A 13,770-nucleotide genomic window follows, 5' to 3' on the forward strand; every position below is an offset into this window, starting at 1 on the left:
AAGATGGCACTGGGGACTGCTCTAAATTAGGTAGGTCAAGTGAGAAAGGTGCCGCAGGAACCCTTTGAAAGGATGTTGTTTGTCTGGGAAAAAAAAAAAAAAAGTCTTGAGTTGCAAACGTGAATACATGAATACCTGGGAAACCCCTTACACCAGATTTTGAATCAAGCTTTAAATCACAAGAAAGTTTATCCTCAGGTCCACAGTGCCAAGGTCGGTTTTTGGGCGAGCAGAAAGTGGAGGGAAAGCATTTTGCAGGAGATGTGTTTTGCATTAGCAGGCTCTCGGGTTTCTCTTGGTAACCTAAGCACATATTCAGAGGAGAAAGTCACTGAGGTGCAATCGCTGACTAAACAGTGCTGCGGTGGTGACAATGTTGTTAGCAGCTGTGTAGCCCCGGAGCCTTCTGTCCTGTTCCACTGCCGAGAGGGAAAACCCTGCCTGTGGTCCCTGCAAACTCCCTGGAACTCCAGGCCGTTCCCAGACTTTACAGTAGTGATTGCCTTTTTCATAAAATAGAGAGATATTGGACAATCCATCTTGATAAAGAAGTTTTTTTTTTTTTTTTTTTTCCTGCCATGCAAAGTCCCTCTGAGGGAACAGGCAAGGGGATGAGCAGTGCGTGTGTCTTGGGAAAGAAGTGAGTGAAGTTAGCTCCGCCCCTTGCAAGACCTATTTAATATTTCCCCGTCTCTGCCTCAGTTTCCCCTTTCTCCCAGTGGGGGTGTGATAGCATCACTTTGTGGGTGGTTGGAAGGATTCAGTACTATAATTCACGAAGATGTCTTCCTCGGCACCCAGGAAATGCTGAAGGCAAAGTCAGAGGTGGGGAAGAATTAGTGCAAAGCCTGCGCCCAGCCCTGTTGTAACACGAGAGTGGCTTCGTGCCCCTGAGAATCCCGCCGTGAGGTCCAGAGGGCTGGGCCTTGACTGTTCAGTGAAGTGATCCCTAATCACACGTCAGAGCTGCTAGCCTCGCTTCCTTCCTGAGACACCTTCTAAAGTGCTCAAGAGAATGGCCTTCCTCTCTGATCTTGTCTTCTACATCGATTGACTTATTAAATTCCTTTAAAAAAGTACAATCAAGGTCACCTTTAGATCTCTTCACATTCTGGTTTTTACTCTAAATGATGGTGTTTTAACAAAATGTGATTTGATTTGGTTTGGCTAGTCGTATAAGTTGTAGGAGGGACAACAGAATCAAAGTAAGTGGCTTCTTCCCGTTTTCCAGTCTAATCAGTTGGAGACTGATTCAGAAGACCGCTTCACCTTGCCTTTTTCTTTCCTTCCTCCCTCCCTCCCTCCCTCCCTTCCTCCCTTCCTCCCTCCCTCCCTCCCTTCCTTCCTTCCTTCCTTCCTTGTGGTACGAATGTCTCTTTTGTAGCACATATGCAAGTGTCCTACTACAGTCCAGTTACTGATGTGCACCGCCTACCGGTCTTCTGGTTAGCATCCTTATTCTACCAGGACCCTGTCTTACTGACACAACATATATTCTCAGAACAATGCCTGGGGCGTCCTAGACTCAGTTACCTTCTATCAACTGAGCATAGTTGTAATAGTAGTTTGGTGATAGAATCTGTGAAATCAGTTTCTAAGGCTTTTAGATCAACCAATGGGTTGTGGTTTTGCTGTTAGCATAACCTTGGTGCTCTGATCCAAACTGCTTTAAATCCTTTTTCAGACGACAACATTTCCCCTCTGCTCAGCAAACATTTATCAAAGAAGTGCTGTGTGCCTGGCTCTGTGCTAGGTACAGAAGATAGACACAGTTCCTGGGACCAGGCCAAGGGTTTGGCAGAGGGAAGCAGATGTATAAATAAAGAAGTCCTGTAAAGTGGAAGGGCAGTAAGTGCACAGTGACCACAAAGGCCAGTTCTATCTGGAAGAGTCAGGAAATATTTCCTGCAGGAAGTGTGTGGGAAAATCTCACCAGCTTTTCTGGGTGTAGAGTAGTGGGGGGAGAGTGCGTTAGGCAAGGGGACACATTGCAGACCCCAGGGCTCAGGATGCTGGGACTAGGTGTGGGAAAGAGGTGGGTGCTTGAGAGATGATCCTGGAGCAGACAGCAGGCCCAGTGCCTGGTACCCAGGTGGTTGGACAGCATCCTGTAGGTAGTGAGGGGTTGTTGGTGGGTCTTTGGTAGTGTGTGGTATGGGTTAATTTTGATTCTCATTTACAGAAGCATCAAATGTCAGAGCTTGAAGTGGAATTAGGATAAATCCCCCTGTTTTACTGACGAATTTCAGACCTGGAGATGTGAAGTAATCTGGAGGTGATCACACTGTATAGGAGGCTGGGTGGAGTTACTTCTGGGAAGACAGTTTGTGGTCAGAACTGAGTCTGGCCATCTTATTGTGTTTTATCAAACAAGTCCCTTAGTCTCTCAACCTCGGTTTCTTCATCTTTAAGGTGGAGACAGCAATTCAGCCTTCTATACAGGGGGGTAGACAGGCATTGTTGAGGCAATGCATATGAAGGTCTGACCGTGGGATTTGCTAGAGAAATGTGCCTATTATTTGTCAAGAGCCTGGTCTTTGGACTCGGGTTGCCTGAGTGTGAACTTGGACTCTTCCACTTTCAAACTGGACAGCACTGGGCAAATGGCTTAACCTCCCAGACCTTAGGATTTCTGGGTATGAATAAGGATCAAAATAGTATTTAACAGCATGGGTTGTTGTGAGCATTAAATGACAATGCTGTTAAAACACAACCCCCTGAACACTGCAAGTTCCTAATATATGTCATCCACTATTAATTTATTATTTTTATTATTATCAGTCTAGTGGGCTTTCTAATATTCAGTGGTTCAGTCCAAGACAGCTCCAAATCCACAGAAGTGTGCCCAATTGATGAAATGTCTGTTCTAGATGCTGCTATGACCAGCATTTACTGGGTGATGGCAGTCGACTTCGGCTGTTTAGTCCTAAACTTGAAGGACTTTGGGCATCATCTTAGATGAACCCAGCTATTCCTGGAGGCCCTTGGCTCCAGCTGCAGGGTTTTCTAAGGTTCCCCTCATAGCTGAGTGCTCCTCAGTCTCAGTGGTTGTATGAAGCGTTGAAATCTGGAATGAAGCTTCCACCTGCCCACACCCTTTCCTCTCCTTATTGTTGTTATGTTATTATTGTTATTGTTGTTGTTATTTACTAGTTGTTTCAGATGATGAGAACACCCCAAAAGTCATTGTAGCTAAGTGTGAAATACAGGCGTCCATAAAGTATGGATTCCCCTTATAGGGTGCAGCCCTAGGCTGCACTGTGGCTCCTCATTATGGTGTCAGTAAGGGCGGCTCACCACTCGAGGGGGAGAGCATTTTGTCATGTGCTGTGGCCTTTCTCTTGATGAGCCTTTGATGGTTTTAAAGGGGACCCTGCTTCATTTTACTACAAACTTCAGCTCTTCTTCATTGATGAGTGGGAAGTAGGGTTTTATTTGGGACATTGGAAAACGGCAGGGCTTTCACTTCGGCTGAAGCTGTTCTGAAGATAGGGTGGGTTTTTAATTAATCTCTATAAATGTGACATAATGATGTGAAGGAAAATTTTGAAAGTAAAGGTAAAAGCTGCCACAACCCCCTAATTACACAAATAGTAATTTTGGTTTAGTTTGTGCCTTATCATTTTACACACACACACACACACACACACACACACATAAGCACATGTGTGTGCACACACATAGCATGGGGAGCTTGAATGTTGCTTCTGACTCCAGGTGCCGGGAATAGCTTTAGTCCTTTGGTTGTGTGCAACTTTTCAGGACCAGATCCATGATTCACTCTTTCAATTAACTAAATGATAGTAAATAAAATGTCACTTATTTAGTACATAGTATTTATGAGGCCCTGTTCTTAGGACTGTATACATGTCTTGATCCATTTGATTTTCACCATACCCGTATGATGCACATTCTAGTATAGCCATCATGGTACAAATGAGCAAAATCTAAGCTGCCGTGAAGCAAAGTCACAGGTCTGGAGCTGGCGAGTGGTCAGCCAAGGTGTAGACTCCACTCTTGATCAGGGCCCCACCCTCCTACAGTTGTGCATGGAGGACCTCAAAACAAAAGGAGGTAGTTGCAAATAAGGTGTGGAGTCATGACAACTCAGGTGAGCAGAAGTTCAATGGAAAGAAAGCATTTGGAATTTGAATTTGGTGAAAACGTTAGTTACGGAGCTACTATAAGCAGGAAAAACTTGGAAGCTAGTCTTTGAATCTGTTTCCTGGGACCCAATCAGCTTCAAGGTTCTTACTAGTCCTTTATGGCTGCATTGCCCTTGGTATCACTGTGTCTTTCTGCACCCGAAGCCTTGCTGGTGTACTAATGTCACTCATCCACACGTGGCCAGTGAGTTCCTGTTACTGCCCGATATGCAGGGAACACTGTACAGTGAGGAAGGAAGTGACTGTCCTCCAGGCTCAATTTACTACCTTCAATCATGGGAATTTTCTCCTGGAAGAAATGGAAAATTGTGAAGGAACTTAGTGGGTTAATTTCTTATGAAGTTAAATTTTTCTCCAGAGTTTAACAATATGTATACACCCCCCAACATGAACACTTACATGTGTATGTATGTATGTAGATAAACGTGTGTATAAACTAACCATATGGTATATTAATGTGCACATGAATCAATCATATAAATCAATCATGACTCATGAGGATTTTACTTGAATTCTAGTAACCAGAGGATTGTCCGCTTCCATTCCCATCTCCCCTCCCCCTGGACCAGGATGTTTCTAAACAATATTTTGATGTTGTACAAAATCTTTGATTTCTAAAAGTGTGGTGCTTTGGTTTAAGGTAAGAAAAGGCTACTGACCCCTGGGCTCCCTCTCCTGGTTTTTCTTAGTTGGCTTTTCTAAGTGCAGGGCATTTCAAAACTCTTCAGACCCTCTGGCCTTGGCAGCTAATGGTGGACAGTGCCATGGTTAGGAAGTTTCTCAAGGCTAAACATTTTTCAAAGGGAGAAAAAATAAAAATAAAAACCAAGCAGATTGATAAAAAAAGGGGGGGGCACAGTGCTTTTGATGAGGCCGGCAGAATCTCAAGGCATGGTTCATCCCCTCTTTAATTATCCAGTTCATTTAGTCAGCTGTGGCCCGGGACTGGAGGAGGTCACCTGCAGTGGGAGAGGAAGGCGGGGCAGCTGCCGACCCACAGCTTGGTGCCGGGATGGAGAATGGCCACCCAGGCTGACTGGTCCCTTATAAGATGAAAGCTGGGGACAAGGGCTGTGTGACTGAGTGTGGATCCCAGAGGTCACCCTGATGCCCTGGGTTTCCTTGAACCTCATCGTAACAAAGCACTTGCATCTGAGATACTGGCCAGTGGGCCAGTGGGCCAGTGTGGTGGTGGTTCATTCACTGGAGCAGAGAGAGCTCAGGCTCCAGGGGTGAAGTCACCAGCACCAGCTGCTGGAGGGCGGCCCTCGGAGGTCATCATTAACATCAGTAATGTTGTCAGCCCCTGGCTCACCCCGCCCTTCTCCAACTCTGCTGACGATTTGATGTACATGGGGCAACCTTTTGGGGGCTTCCTGCCATCATTAGACAGCAAAAGACGCGTCATCTTCAGGCAGGGAGAAAAGGCCAGAAAACTCACCATGTTCCCGCTCCCTGTCTCTGACACTCACCTGTCCTGCGGTGACTCAGGAAAGTGCCCACTTCATCCTGCTATGAGGTTTCTGCTCAGTTCTCCTGAGGCCGCCATCAATCTGCTTGCTGCCAAGGAGCTCACTGAAAACCCAGAGCTAGAAAGGCGATTTCTGTCCCCTTGTGGAACTTCAGACTGCAAGGAGCATTGCTGATTGTTAACTTAGAAGAGCTCCGAGTCAATGTACCCATGTAAAAGATGGTGATGATGATGATGATGTGTGTGTGTATCGAGAAGCCAGGACCATCGGAAGACTTAAAGTACTATCTAATCCTTACAACGAGGAAAACGTTAGTCATTGTCACATATGCCCTGTTGGCATCTGCATGGGTTGCAGAGGCAAGGACATTTGGATTTGACTCTGGTGTGCCACTTACAATGGACAGTCACTGTCCTGCACAAGTTGCTAACTCTCCGATCCTCACTCTGTCCCCTTAGCTGTGAAGTGCAGATAACGATGACTACTTCACTAGGTCTTTGTCAGAGCAAAGAGCAACCTTCATTTTAAAGCCAGCCAGAGGTTTTTAAAAATCACACTCTTCTTGCTTTGCTCTCAGTGTCACAGAGGCAAAGAAAGGTGCTCTCTGATTGATTCAAGAAGCCCGTGAGACCCCTGCAGGGAGCTGGGTGATCACATAGATCCAGGCAGCTTTACCTCAAGAAACCAAGGAGCTGGTTGTTTTACTGAAAAAAATAAGGCACATTTAACAAGTTTAGGGCATGAGGGCTGTTACTCAGCTCTTCTTATACATATACCTAATAATCTATACAACTTGTTAGCTACTTTGTGGGTTTGATGCCATGATTTATAAATACTGGGTCTCTCCTGTACAGATAATTATGAACACAGAGGACAGGTTGTAGGGAAGGAGGAGGGAGATAGGCACGAGTAGAATTTTCCATCCAAGTCAGGTTGTGTCATAAAAGTAGGGGGTTGATTGACTTGCAGAACTGCTTCTGTCAGAAGAGAGGTCCCTGGCCACCTCTCTTCAGTACCAATGGCAGATGCTTTGGGGTGTGTGGGGTCTCCTAGGGAAAACTCAGAAGTGAGAGTCCATAGCCCCAGATCACATGATCAGGAAGGCAGTGAGTGTTTGCTTGGAGACCACCCTGGAGATGCGGGCGAGGAGGAAGCTTCTCTGTGTGCTCACTGTCTGTGACAAAATTGAATTTATAGGCATTTTGTTGGAGCTCTTGCAGAGGGAGGACCTGGCAAGCTCTTCGAGAGCCCAGAATGATAATGATAAGTGGGAGTTAATTATGTGATCCCCATCATTATTAATTTAAGATGTGTGAAATACCATTGTTGGACACTATATAACAGAGGATCATTATTCTGCATGCAGTTTGGGCTGATCATAAAACATATTTGGAAATCTTTTCACCGTCCTACTCTCAGCCTCCGGCTCTCTAACTCAGTATTTTCCTTGATGCTTTAAGTTTTTAACTATGATTTCAGGAGTTTTCCGGACTCATTCTCATCCATGCCTTTTTCCATTCAAGGAGGGACTGTGAAGTATTTACTCTAAGAAATTGCAAGACCCAGGGAGGTTTTCTGAAATTCTTGTGCTCTCTTGTGTTTACCATAAATCTGAGACAGTGATATGATCAGCAAGCTTATTTATGTCTGAATACAAAACACGAATAAAATTTAAACAGGGCCGTCTCCCTTCTCAGCCTCTCCTGTTGTAGGTGGAATATGACGCTGACAGCCACGGTGGACAGTCTGTCCCAAGATCAGGTATTGATTAGTAATTTGGTTTGCAGTAAATCGTTCTCTCTGCTAACATTTGTATCTCCTTTCTTAAAAATGGGAGCCTACCTTCAGCTCCCTCCCCAATGTCATTTGAAGACGTATCTGGCCAGCCACAAGGGCCCTCCCTCCTCTGCTGTCTAGAGAACAAGTCACTTCCGGTGTAGAATGGAGCTTCCACTCTGCTCTGCAGTGACACCCAGATTGCAGGTCATGCCATAGACTGTCAACATAAAGTGTCTGTTGGCATCAATAGGATGACTCTTCAGGAAGTGATAACTTTAAAAATGTATGATGAGCACCACTGAATTAAGACAGATGGGCTGATTTGTGTTATTCCTAAAATAACCGGCAAGTAGGTGTTTATCTCATTTTGCAACGGGACAAAATTGCTTTTTGGAGTGATTCATTTGTGATCCCAGCTAAGCTGTACTATTAATTTACTTTACTTCTGACTGGTGTGTTTGCCTCAGTATTTATTGTGTTTCCCATCAGTATTGTCAAACTGTGGTGCTGCTCTGACACCTCGACATTTGCATTTAGATTATGGGGTTATGGGTTAGTGCTGTGAGATAGTGTATCCAGCTATAGTTTGGTTTTTGAAGGTGGTATTCAGAGCCATTTCTGACATGTTTCCCTGGATTCTGAATGTAGAATTTTGATGGTTATTATAACCCTCCAACAGGTTCTCCTGCCTCCCATCTTTCACCATCCTATCACCCATTCTTAGTACTGTTGCTCCAGTGAACTTTTTAACATGCAAATTTGATTCTGTTGCAGCATTTTCTTTTTTGAAAGCAAACAGATTTCTACAGGGATCAGGCTCAACAAAGGCACAGAGCTGCTAGGTGTGATGGTGCTTGTCAAGATGAGGAGAAGACCCTTCAACAAAGAAAGCAATGATGTTCTGGCTACTGGGGAGGTGGGTCCAGTTTCTCAAGGGAATTCAGAGATCCAGGTTGGAGTTGAATGCCTTGGAGGTGTTTTACAGGCCAAACCAATTGCATCTGTGTCCAGCCTCAACTTTGATCCTGTTGAAGTCCCTTGCTCTTTCACCATTGATCGGATCATGAGATAGTGACTAAATTCTTTAGCATGGAATATGCCACTCTTAATAACTGGGCCTTCATTTCTGTGTGTATCTTCTACCTTGGACTTCATTCATGCCCCTCCCCTGCCACTCACACTGAGCCCACTAGTGTACAACCTTATACAACACAAGGAATGGGTTCCAAAAAATCCACTGTGGAAAACAAGGAGGAGGGAGCGTTTGCTTTGAGGTGCATGAAATGACTGGGTCACCCTGGGCAGCCGGGCACCAGCTGCAGGAGCTCCTGGCCATCCCAGTCCCATCTGTATTATGGTACCACCTGGTGGTGGAGGTCTGCTCTGGCTCACTTGTTGAAAAGGAAGACATCGTGGTTGGCTGGGGCTGGGACTTCCAGGGTAGCTACTGTGATTCCAGGAGTCTCTAGCTAGTTGTCATCCGTTTCTTTGGCTCACTTCGGAACAATTAGGTTGGGAGAATATTTGGTATATATGTGGGACTCATTGTCAGTCTCTCTTCCATACACGCACACCATATGGGTATGCATACACACATATACACACACGCGTGTACACACACACACACACACGCACACTCGCACAAACATACAGCAAAGAACTTTAGCCCTCTCTGTTTGAGAACTGGAGCTGGACAGAGGACAGGGGCCAATTCTTAATTATCCCTAAATTCCCATAATTGCATGGCAAACCATCTTGAGTTCTTCTTGGACCTGCAGTTGTTCAAATGGCAGCTTGGTTCCATTTAGCTGCTGGGCCTTGGAAGGGCTGCTCTTTCTGGACCTCACTCTGGTTAACTCCTCTTAATCTTTTATGATTCAGCTCCTATTTATCCACCTTCTTGAAGCCCTCTCTAAGCCCCTAGTAGGAATCAGATACTTCCTCTTCAGAGTTCTTGGTGGATCTGAACAATCTACCGCACCTCTGTAATTGGTTCATTCTACTTTTATGTCCCAGAGTGGCTCAGGGACAGAGATTGTATTCTCAATACCCTTTTCTTTTCCCAGAGCCTCCTGGTTGCTTTTTTACACATTTGTTCAATGATTGGAAGAATTAAAATGCAGTCGAGCCCAAGAGCTGCAGAGAGGTTTTCCAAGTAAGAGTGAAGAAGCAAAAAAAAAAAAAAAAAAAAATGTATATAGAGAGATATACATAAATTGGGCTCTCTATGTCTGTCTCTCTGTCTCAGTCTCTTTCTCCTTTCTATGTGGGTTCTGAATGTGCACACATGCACACACAGGAGTTAAGAAGTTAGAGTACCTTAGAGTACCTTCCTCTTCACCCCGTCCACCAGTGACATTATTCCACATTTTTGTTTTCCTCTAAACTTCCTGGCCCAGAGCAAAGTGCCCGTGAGGGGGGCCTTTCTTGCTGTTTCCTGGCTTGGCCTGAACTCAGCTGCAGCAGAAAAGAACCTCACAAGTAGGTCTGCTCTCACCAGATCGCCAGCCAAGTTGAGAGGGTTGGATGTGCCTCTGGAAGCTCGGGGCACACTGTTGCATGGCGCTCTGCCCCTATCTGTTCCCACTGTCCCTGCCATCCCAGTCACCCGGCACCAGTCCGATCGTTTCTTCCACTCCCTCCTTTTCCCCTTGACTTTTCCACCCCCTTTGAGTCAGCATCAGTGACGCGTTCTTCCCAGGCACTTGGAGTCTTGAGTCTTGCTAAAACGAGGTTCTCGGGAACAAAGGGAACTCGAGTTCAGGGTTAAGATGCTAAAATCAGATTGTTCTCCTCTGGCAGTAAATTGGTATGCCGCTCTCACTACCGCCGCAGATAAAATTAACCATGCGTTGAAATCATTGCAATAGGCAGTGTCATCAAAGCCTATTTGTAATGAAAATATGATGTTTCAAACCTAAACTCAGGAGTATAATGAATGTAGGACCATATGTTCCCCTCCCACGTAGGCTGCAGAGAGGAGATGCTATTTAAAATATATAGCTGTGGATGGGACTCCTGGTTTTCTCTGCATCCCTCTCCCTTGTCACTGTGGGTTGTCCAGAAAGAGCATAGGGCAGGGGAGAGGTGAGCTGGCCCATCAGGGATGGCTGCTGGAGTTGAGGTGGGTTCCATGGCATCTGTGGCGTGAACAGCTCTCCTTCAGGAGCACGGTGTGTCCCTAGGGGTCTTCCTGTTCCCAGCAGCTGTGCTTAGGCAGGTCTGGCACTGAGGAGAAGGGCCAGATGTAGACGGCCAAGTGTGACCCCTGAGATCCAGGGTCCTGCTCAGAGTCTTCGGAGGCAGGGTCATTTGGGATTCTGGCTTGTTGGAATCAGAAGCCCTCAAACCAGCTGCTCGATGTCTTTTCCTGGCCAAGCCTATTTTTTCTGAGGGGCTGACCTCCATGCCATGACACGGGGGCTTGGCCACGCAGGTGTGGGGCTTCTGATCCAGCTGCAGTGGAGTTCCCAGGAGCGTGACCCAGAACCCTGCGGTTACCTGCATGCATAGATAGGCAGTGGCTAATGCCCCTGCTCTTCGCGGGAGGGAGCAGAGGTTAAGAAGCATCCTGGAATGACGGCCAGCGTGCCGAGTGATTTCCTACTCGTCACTGCCGGAGAGAGGAGACCTGGAGAGACTAATTACCGGTTGGCATCTTGGCTTTGCTGTTATCTTTGTCCACAGGCGGCTACAGCAAAATCCTAAAGGCCGAGAGGCTTATAGACAACAGAAACCTATTTCTCACAATTTTGGAGACCGGGAGTCGGAGACCAAGGCAGATTCAGTGTCTGCTGAGGGTGCCTCCTGGGGTTATGAAGGCACCCTCACACCTGGGTTCACACTATGAAAGGGAGGAGGGGTCTTTCTAGGGTCTCTTCACTAGGGTCCTAACCCCACTCCTGAGGCCTCTGCCCCTATGACCCGATCACCTCTCAAAGACCCCCCCCATCCTAACAGCATCATCTTGAGAGTTGGGATTTGCCTATGAATGTTTTAGGGGGACACAAACCCAGCAGTTATTTCATACCCAGGGAACCTGCTGTAGGTCACTCATTCTCTCTTACTTGATTTTCTCAGCTGTTGAATGGGAGCAACGGTTATGGCCAAAGTCTTTAGGGGGTTACAAGAGATATTGCATGTAAAGGAGGGGGAGCAGTACCTAAGTGATCCCTAGATCTTGTCAGGAATACAGTGCTGTCGCCTCTGGCAGAGAAGGTGGAACTACTGTCCAAGCTGTTCCTGCACCTCCCTGCCTCATCCTGGCTGGGAGGAACCAGCTGGTGGGGTCTGGGTGTCGTCTCCTCATCCCTTCCGTCCTGAGGTTCCTGGGATGCGGAGTGTGGAAACCAGACACACTGAGGTTCAGATCCCACTTACCAACGGGCTGAGCCCTGGAGCCTCGGTTTCCTCAATATAAATTGGTAACACTCATGTCTAGTTTAGAGGAGGTATTTTTTTTTCTCTGCAAAAATTAAATGAAACTATATCTGTTCCTAGTACATTGCAGGCATTTCATGTCTGTGAGATTTTTGTTTCCTTATCTTCTCTTAGTTGTCTTGTTCTTATATTGTTCTTGGGTCCCTTGGCGTCATCTGTCCCAGGGATATCTGGAGCCAGAGAAGGGTATTTGTGAGAACTAAAAAAGGATTTAAGATTCAAGGAATATGCTCTAGATGGAGAAATTCCATGCACCTTTTGTAAGTATGAGATCACTTTGGATGTCTCTAAGAGTATGTAAATAGGAGGTGGATTTCAGTGGGGCCCTGGGAGTAGAGGGTGACTCAGACACACACATCTCAAGTCATCTCAGATAAATGGGTGCATTTCTTTCTTTGCTTCCTCTTATGTGGAAGCATGTATCCTATTATCCAAATTAAAACCCTCCAATCAGTCCCATTTATAATTTTGGCTTTTTTTTTTTGCCAACTATGTACACTATATTATTGTAAAGATGGGCAGGACTTGGGCTTTTCTTTAGGCTTGTTAAGATAATGAGGTGCAGGTGAAGACGTGCCCCCTCGGGTCCTTCCCTGGGTGCTGGTTTGATCTCCTGACAGCTCTCAGCTGGATTGCAGCAGAGACTCTCTCTTATCTCTTCCCACTCCGGTTTCCACAGCTGAGACATTGGAAGCCCGTGGAGTGAGATTCACGTCTGAGAACATTCTGGGTGCACCTTGGTGAACGGGGCCCTTCTTTGGGCTCAATTTTTGCTCTTCCACGGAGAGGTTTTGTCTTACAGAGGTGGGGGCTGCATTTGGGGGAGAGAGAAGGAACATGGCCAGGTCTTACCTTCTTCGTTTTGATCAAACGTCTTTTAGAAAGATTTCCTGACCAAAAAAAAGCTTCCCTTGGCACGTCTGGGAGCGCTGGCTTGGCATTCCGTTTTATGTTGAGACAAAGCTAAACAAAGTCCCTCTCCAATGACTGCCTGATAAAGGAATAAATTGACTGTACAAGGTGATGCGTTTGATAGGTCATTCTTGCCGATGCACTAGAAACACCTTCTATTAAGAACAAAATGAGGACAAATTTGTTATGCACCTTTTGTTATTTTTAGATTGCATTGACATTTTTTTTTTCCAGGTTGGAGCCTATTATTCTGAACTTCCTAATAAACAGCGGTGACTTAGAAAATGCTTCATTGTGTTGACCTCTACTTAATTTTCTATGCAAGTGGAAAAAACTATTATGGAGGACCAATCAACTCTTTAAATATCCCATGTGTATATGTGATGCTTATAAATAGATGTGGATGGAGCTTTTGAACATATTTTTATCAGCCCGTGTAAGGGTAAAGGGCTTATTAAATACATATAAATATATATTTATATATATGTCTATATTTATCTGTTTCTGAGAATGGGGGGAAATGGTTCATCTAAGGACCATTGTGGTTCCAGAGATCACATGGCTGCTGAAATGTTAAAACCGGGGAGTGTTCTAAAAATAATAATATTCCGCTGTGGCTTGCCTTTGGTAAGAGCTCTGCATAGGGCAATTAGACAAAAATTTTTAGCAGAGGGCAGTGGTCAAGAGTGGCACTAGGGGTGTTGGCAGGACCAGGGAATCACCGCAAGGAGACACACTCATGGGACAGCAGCACCTTTCAATGTGAGGGGATTTTTCTTTTAATTTTCTTCCAATGTTCAAGCCGTAGGAGGGTGGCTAGCACAGCTGTTCTTTGTAGCTTCTCTCTGGCAGGCCGACAAGAAAATCAGAAAGCTGCTGGCGTCCCTGACTTGGCCCATAAATAGCGGCAAAGTGCTGGGTTTTGAAACGCTCGTGTAGCTCATTGACCGCATGTTATGGCTGGGATGCTAATGGTTTATGTGGCCTGCAGGTGACAGGAA

At 45.8% G+C, this 13,770-nt stretch overlaps 1 protein-coding gene across 2 annotated transcripts in view; it reads left to right on the forward strand.

The window, feature by feature from the left end:
- The window catches only part of Ppargc1a (PPARG coactivator 1 alpha), a 335,116-nt gene that overhangs the window by 8,430 nt on the left and 312,916 nt on the right, over window positions 1-13,770 (forward strand). The window contains exon 1 of one of the 2 annotated variants that reach the window (XM_077803154.1): window positions 13,512-13,531. The exons of the other annotated variant lie outside the window; for it this stretch is intronic. The gene's annotated coding sequence lies outside the window, so the exon portion shown is untranslated. Of the gene's footprint in view, window positions 1-13,511; window positions 13,532-13,770 lie in introns of those variants that run through there. 2 annotated transcript variants of the gene reach the window in all.

This window comes from Urocitellus parryii, chromosome 10, assembly GCF_045843805.1.
Source record: "Urocitellus parryii isolate mUroPar1 chromosome 10, mUroPar1.hap1, whole genome shotgun sequence".
In the NCBI taxonomy this organism is placed as follows: Eukaryota; Metazoa; Chordata; class Mammalia; order Rodentia; family Sciuridae; genus Urocitellus; species Urocitellus parryii.